A 7,051-nucleotide genomic window follows, 5' to 3' on the forward strand; every position below is an offset into this window, starting at 1 on the left:
TCCAGCGTGTCCTGGGTCTGCCCCGGGGGCTCCTCCCGGTGGGACATGCCTGGAACACCTCACCCAAGAGGCGCCCAGGGGGCATCCTTACCAGATGCCCGAACCACCTCAGCTGGCTCCTTTCGATGTGGAGCAGCAGCGGCTCTACTCTGAGCCCCTCCCGGATGGCCGAACTTCTCACCCTATCTCTAAGGGAGATGCCAGCCACCCTTCGGAGGAAGCTCATTTCCGCCGCTTGTATCCGCGATCTCGTCCTTTCGGTCACTACCCACAGCTCATGGCCATAGGTGAGGGTAGGGACGTAGATCGACCGGTAAATTGAGAGCTTCGCTTTTACACTCAGCTCCCTCTTCACCACGACGGACCGGTGCAGCGTCTGCATTACTGCAGCTGCAGCCCCAATCCGTCTGTCGATCTCCGGCTCCCTTCTCCCATCACTCGCGAACAAGACCCCGAGATACTTGAACTCCTCCACTTGGGGCAGGACCTCATCCCCGATCCGGAGTGGGCACTCCACCCTTTTCCGGCTGAGAACCATGGCCTCAGATTTGGAGGTGCTACCCTGGACCCCAGAGGGTTAAAACCACAGAGCAGCAGGATCTGGTCATACCGGGATGCACAGTCAGCGAGAAACTCCTAAAACTCAGATAAAAACTCCTTGTTATATTTAGGAGGCCGATAAACTATTGCACACAGCAACGAAAGCGAGTGGTCTTCGTTGCTGTCACACAAACAAAGTTCAAAGCTGGTACGGTGTGTCAATGAGGATAGTTGCTTAAACTCAAAGTGTGCTTTAAAAACAACTGCCAACCCCCCGCCATGACCAGAAGCTCTCGGAGCGCTAAAATAAGCACAGCCAGCGGGCAGTAGTTCAGAAAAGGCACTTAACTCACCGGGTGAAGTCCAGGTTTCGGTCAAACAGAGGAAATCCAATGCCTAGGAAGAAAAGAAATCCTTCAAAGTGAAGGTCTTATTTGCCACTGATCTGGCATTCATTAAACCCAACCTGAGGGGAGCTGGTTCGGAGACCTCCGCAGCAGTGACAACCAGATCCACCGGTCAAAGGTTTTATCGGTCTATTCCCCTCCAAAGCAGATCCCGAAGAAGGAAGGATTTCACAGGGCTACTCCCGATAGAGCCGACAACGGGAACCAACCAGGAATCAACAGGATCCAGAGCATGTACCAAGAGTCGTGGAAAAGATTGACAAACGGAGCGGAGGTTGTGAGGAAGTTAAGAAATCGGGATTCACAGCTTAACATGGCAACCTCCACGGGTACTCCGTCTCCTGCGTCGCTTCCGCATATCTGGTGGTGGTGGTAGGGGATGCCAGCACGATGGCATTGCTTCCAGGTAGGGACGCAGAGAACCTTGGCTAACTTTACCAAACCGAACTGAAACTTTGGTGGATGAGCCTATTTTCAATAATGTCTGGCGATCATAAGACAGTATTGAACTGACATGTTGCACAACAATTATTATTACAAAACAATAAAACACGCAGATAAAAAAGAGCGATAGACGGCGTGCCAAACACACAGGCGCCATCTTTTGAGCATGCGTTGGTCTTTGTTAAACTACAATTTCAACTTTAAAGTTTGCTATAAGGAAGGATTAGAAAACATCGTGACTGTGCCTCTGTCATTCTTTTAGGGGACCAACTTTTTTTTATTTTTGATTGGGTAGAAATTATCCATATTTGCTTATCTTTTTGGCTTCTCACACTCGAGTGTATAGGTGTGTAGAGCTCTTTTTCCTTCCTTCTAGATGTGTGCATGTGTATGTTGGCTGTTGAATCAGAATCAGATTCACTTTTATTGCCAATTTTGAGCAGAAACAATGAATTTGTTGCACTGTCATGGTACAAAAAAGAAACAAAGCCAAAAAACCTGCGGTACAGTAATAGAGTATGTCGTGTGTGTATACATATTAAAATAATTTAAAAATACACACACACACACACACACACACACACACAAGGAATATAACTAACTACAGATATGGAATACAATTAGAAAATAAAAAATATGTACAATTATGAGCGGGGGGAGTAGAAAATATAGATAGGACATGATGTGGAAAGGGCTTTTACTGAGTTCTGTGTGCAAAGTTTTTATAGCTTAAGTAAAGTGGTATTGTAACACATTAACTAAGTAGTCTGACATCTTGGGGAAAGAAAGTATTCTTATGAATGCTGTGTTGGTTCTGATGGACCACAGCCCCTTCCAGTGGGGAGTGTCAGAAACAGTTAACAACCGAAGTGTGAGTGGACTATTTTTGAAGGATACTCCAGAGTCGGTGGACTGTGAAAATGTTGACTCAGAGCCCAAGCACTCAGGACCCCTGGAGGTAGTAAAGTCTGCTGTAGCTCAGCCTGCTGTAGCCCAGCCATTAGCTCAGCCTGCTGTAGCCCAGCCTGTAGCTCAGTCAGTAGCTCAGTCACCGGTTCAGTCACTTTCATCCTCTGCTGGATGCTCTGAGGAGCTCATTTAGCCAATTGAGGACTGCATATTCAATTCAATTTCAATTCAATTCAATTTTATTTATATAGCGCCAAATCACAACAAAAGTCGCCTCAAGGCGCTTCATAGATACAGAGAAAAACCCAACAATCATATGACCCCCAAGCACTTTGGCGACAGTGGGAAGGAAAAACTCCCTTTTAACAGGAAGAAACCTCCGGCAGAACCAGGCTCAGGGAGGGGCGGCCATCTGCTGCGACCGGTTGGGGTGAGAGAAGGAAGACAGGATAAAGACATGCTGTGGAAGAGAGACAGAGGTTAATAACAGATATGATTCAATACAGAGAGGTCTGTTAACACATAGTGAGTGAGAAAGGTGACTGGAAAGGAAAAACTCAATGCATCATGGGAATCCCCCGGCAGCCTACATCTATTGCAGCATAACTAAGGGAGGATTCAGGGTCACCTGGTCCAGCCCTAACTATATGCTTTAGCAAAAAGGAAAGTTTTAAGCCTAATCTTAAAAGTAGAGATAGTGTCTGTCTCCTGAATCCAAACTGGAAGCTGGTTCCACAGAAGAGGGGCCTGAAAACTGAAGGCTCTCCCTCCCATTCTACTTTTAAATACTCTAGGAACAACAAGTAGGCCTGCAGAGCGGGAGCGAAGTGCTCTAATAGGGTGATATGGTACTACAAGGTCATTAAGATAAGATGGGGCCTGATTATTTAAGACCTTGTATGTGAGGAGCAGGATTTTGAATTCAATTCTGGATTTAACAGGAAGCCAATGAAGGGAAGCCAAAACAGGAGAAATATGCTCTCTCTTTCTAGTCCCTGTCAGTACTCTTGCTGCAGCATTTTGGATTAGCTGAAGGCTTTTCAGTGAGTTTTTTGGACATCCTGATAATAATGAATTGCAGTAGTCCAGCCTGGAAGTAATAAATGCATGAACTAGTTTTTCAGCGTCACTCTGAGACAGGATATTTCTAATTTTAGAGATGTTGCGCAAATGGAAGAACGCAGTCTTACATATTTGTTTAATATGTGCGTTGAAGGACATATCCTGGTCAAAAATGACTCCAAGGTTCCTCACAGTGTTACTGGAGGCCAAGGTAATGCCATCCAGAGTAAGAATCTGGTTAGATACCATATTTCCTCTGGCGCCGGTGCCCACCTCTCAATTTTAAATCCATGTAGACATTGAGGGTTCTCGGGAGGGGCCGTGCTAACACCTGCTGCTCTCCCTTGTTTTAAATACACTTTAGAGCAACACGCAGCAACACTACACTTGAGCGGGAGGAGGGAGGTATGGGGTCTTAACACACCCCTGTTCTCTGCTAGCCATCGGGGCGGGGGGGCTGGGAAGAGATGCTGGCTGTCCGATTGGCCTCCCTGCTGCTGCGGAGCCTGGGGCGGTCTGCTTGCCTCCACCCCGGAGGGAAGGGTAACATCTCTTGGGTCTGGGTGCCGTTTCCATCTCTGGGGGTGAGGATACCTGGACCCGGGATATAGAGTATGTTTGGGGAGTGTGATTGTGTGTACATGTCCATTTACGTTTATTCCTGCGTTGGGTGAGTGCTGAGTGTTTGTATATGTGTGCATGAGGGTGGGAATGCATGTCTGTGTCTGTGTGTGCCTGTTTGTCTGTGTCTATATGTCAGGTCGGGTCTTAGACTTCACCTCTCTGGGAACTCCCAGGCCCTCCAAAGTGTGGAGGCCTATCTCCCCTCACCACACTCCCTGCCGGTGACTGATGCCCTCAGGGGTCGGTGCATTGTTGGTTCTTGGTGTCCGGGGCTGGGCGCTCAGGTATGTACCAGCTCACTCCCGGTGGCTACTTGGCGGGGCCTGGCGCCTGCTGCTCGGTCAGGCCTCTTCCGGGGCGCGGGGGGCCCTCGGGCCTCCGGCCTCTGTGCCTGCGGCTCGGTTCACTCTGGCACAGCTGGCTGCCGGCAGAGCCGGCGGGCACGCCGGTGCAGCCCCCTCTAGCTTCTGCCCGGTGGCTACTGGGTGACCCCTCATCTGGGGATCCTCAGCCCTTCCCATGAAGGTGGCACGGATGCCCCTCCGGTGGTCCTCCTTGGGCTCTTGCACTCTGGGGCCTCTGGATGTCTGGGGCCTGGATCTCCTCCATGCCTGCTTCATGCCCTGGGGGACGGGGCTATGGCTCTCTACATCCTCTAGCAGACCATTACATGGGGAAACCATTTGAATACAAGCGCGCCGATCCACACAGGTGTGCACATGGGTGTTCACTATTCGTAGACTTAAATCACACCTTTCTTGGCTGCTACTTCAAAGCACATTGTGCGCTGTCTGTCCTGCGTGCTGCACAACAACATTCAATATTTAGTATTTACTGCTGTTTTCACTTAGCTAGATTAATGCGATGGTGTTGTGTATAGTATGTTGCATTGTTTTGTTGTTTTTTTTGCTTGTTTTCTATTCTTTTTCTCTCAACAGGTGATCCCGGAGATATTTTTTCTTCCCCCCTTTCTCACTGTCCCTCTCCCCTTCTGTTTTTCTTTTCCTTCCTCTTTCTTTCTCCCTTTCCTATCCCTCACTCATGTCTGTCCCGTCTGTAACAACTGAAAATAAAATAAATAATAAAAACAAAGGTCGATCAAATGGACCAATACGGCAATGCCATGATGATCCATTTGGCAAAATAAATCCATTGGGTATCCTTGTTGGTCTTCAGACAACAATTCTGACGGCTAAAGAACCAAATGGGACAGGCGAAAAAAAAAAAAAAAAAAAAAAAAAAAATAGATACCATATTTCTAAGCTTTTCAGCGTACAATGTACAATGACCTCAGTTTTATCTGAATTAAGAAGCAGAAAGTTAGCGGCCATTCAGGTCTTTATGTCTTTAAGACATTCCTGCAGTTTAACTAATTGGTGTGTGTTATCTGGCTTCATGGACAGATAGAGCTGGGTGTCATCTGCATAGCAGTGAAAATGTATGCTATGTCTTCTAATGATGCTGCCTAGGGGAAGCATGTATAATGTAAACAGAATTGGTCCTAGCACTGAACCCTGTGGAACTCCATAATTAACCTCAGTGTGTGAAGAGGACTCTCCATTTACATGCACAAATTGGAGTCTATTAGATAGATATGATACAAACCACTGCAGCACAATACCTGTAATACCTACAGCATGTTCTAATCGCTCTAATAGGATATTATGGTCGACAGTATCGAATGCTGCACTGAGGTCTAGCAGGACAAGCACAGAGATGATATCATATCACTGCCATTACTTGAACAGACTGTCTGCACTGCACAGCCCCAGCATATCTGAGCGAGCTGTGTGACCTGGTTCTGTGATCTGTCATTGATGTAAAAAAAATAATAATCCATTGAAGCAAACACAACTTTGTGTTTGAGGGCTCTGCATGGATTCCCCATAAATTGTTTTTTTAATGCCCGGCGTCCTCGTGTATATTTAGAATAATTCCAGGTCCAGTTAGAGGTTTAGTTATTTAGGCAATGTTTGTGCTGATTTTGTACAATACTTGTATGATATGTTTCACCGCTTGTTCCACATTCAGTTTTGTTAACAATATGAAAGTAAATGGAGTAAGCTGAGACAGCTGATAAAAGCTAAACAGACACATCTATTTAAATCCATTCGCTTCCGCTTATCCTTTTCAGGGTCGCGGGGGGGTACTGGAGCCTATCCCAGCTGTCATAGGGCGAGAGGCGGGTTACATCCTGGACAGGTCGCCAGTCTGTCGCAGGGCTTCTATTTAAATCCCATAAATTAATTACAAAGACTAGAATTGAATTCTTTTTTATTTTATTTTATAAGGTTTACCCTAATCTCATACTAACCTGACCAGCCTGCTCTCAACTTCCCAATTTTCTACCCTGTATGAAAGTACTGTCCTAAATATAAAATAACATTTTGTTTTAAATGTTTAGGTTACCTATGAGGCTATCTTTATGAACTTCTCATCAGAACAAAAGGAGGTCAACATCCAAAGAAGATTCTAAGGAGTTTGGAAAGAAAGCAACTTGCCTTCTTTTTGAAGACATTTCACCTCTCATCTAAGATGATTCTTCAGTTCTTAAAGCGAATTGGGGGAGAGTCCCAGCTATTTCAACCCTAGCGAGGGTTATCCTTTAAGAGGGTTGTTGATTCACTGTTAGTCATGTGCCTCATCACACGAGCCAAGGTGTGAAAAGAGTCATGGGACATTACCACCAGAGGTTTTGGGTGAAACCACTGGGAGCCCTTGCCTCACCCTGTCATGCGACCTAATTACATCAAGACTGCATTGTAGATGGCAGACAGTGGGTGTCATAAGCCACCCACTCTGTTCAATGATGGCCACTCATAGCGGACTTCTCCTTCAAAACATCTGTCTTAAATGCAAACACTAGCAACCTTAAAATCATGGCCTTTACATTTCAGGTGCAGATGTACAGCTGGATTTTGTCCTGTCGAGGTGGGTCTTATGGATAAACCTGATGCATAAAGGATGACAATGTTTTTCCTTTTGTCATTCTGTTTTTCTCTGCTTCTCAGTGTTCATGTTTCTATGTGGACAGAAAAATACATTTCACCAGTGAAAATGCAAAA

Source organism: Neolamprologus multifasciatus, chromosome 8 (assembly GCF_963576455.1).
Source record: "Neolamprologus multifasciatus chromosome 8, fNeoMul1.2, whole genome shotgun sequence".
Lineage (NCBI taxonomy): Eukaryota > Metazoa > Chordata > Actinopteri > Cichliformes > Cichlidae > Neolamprologus > Neolamprologus multifasciatus.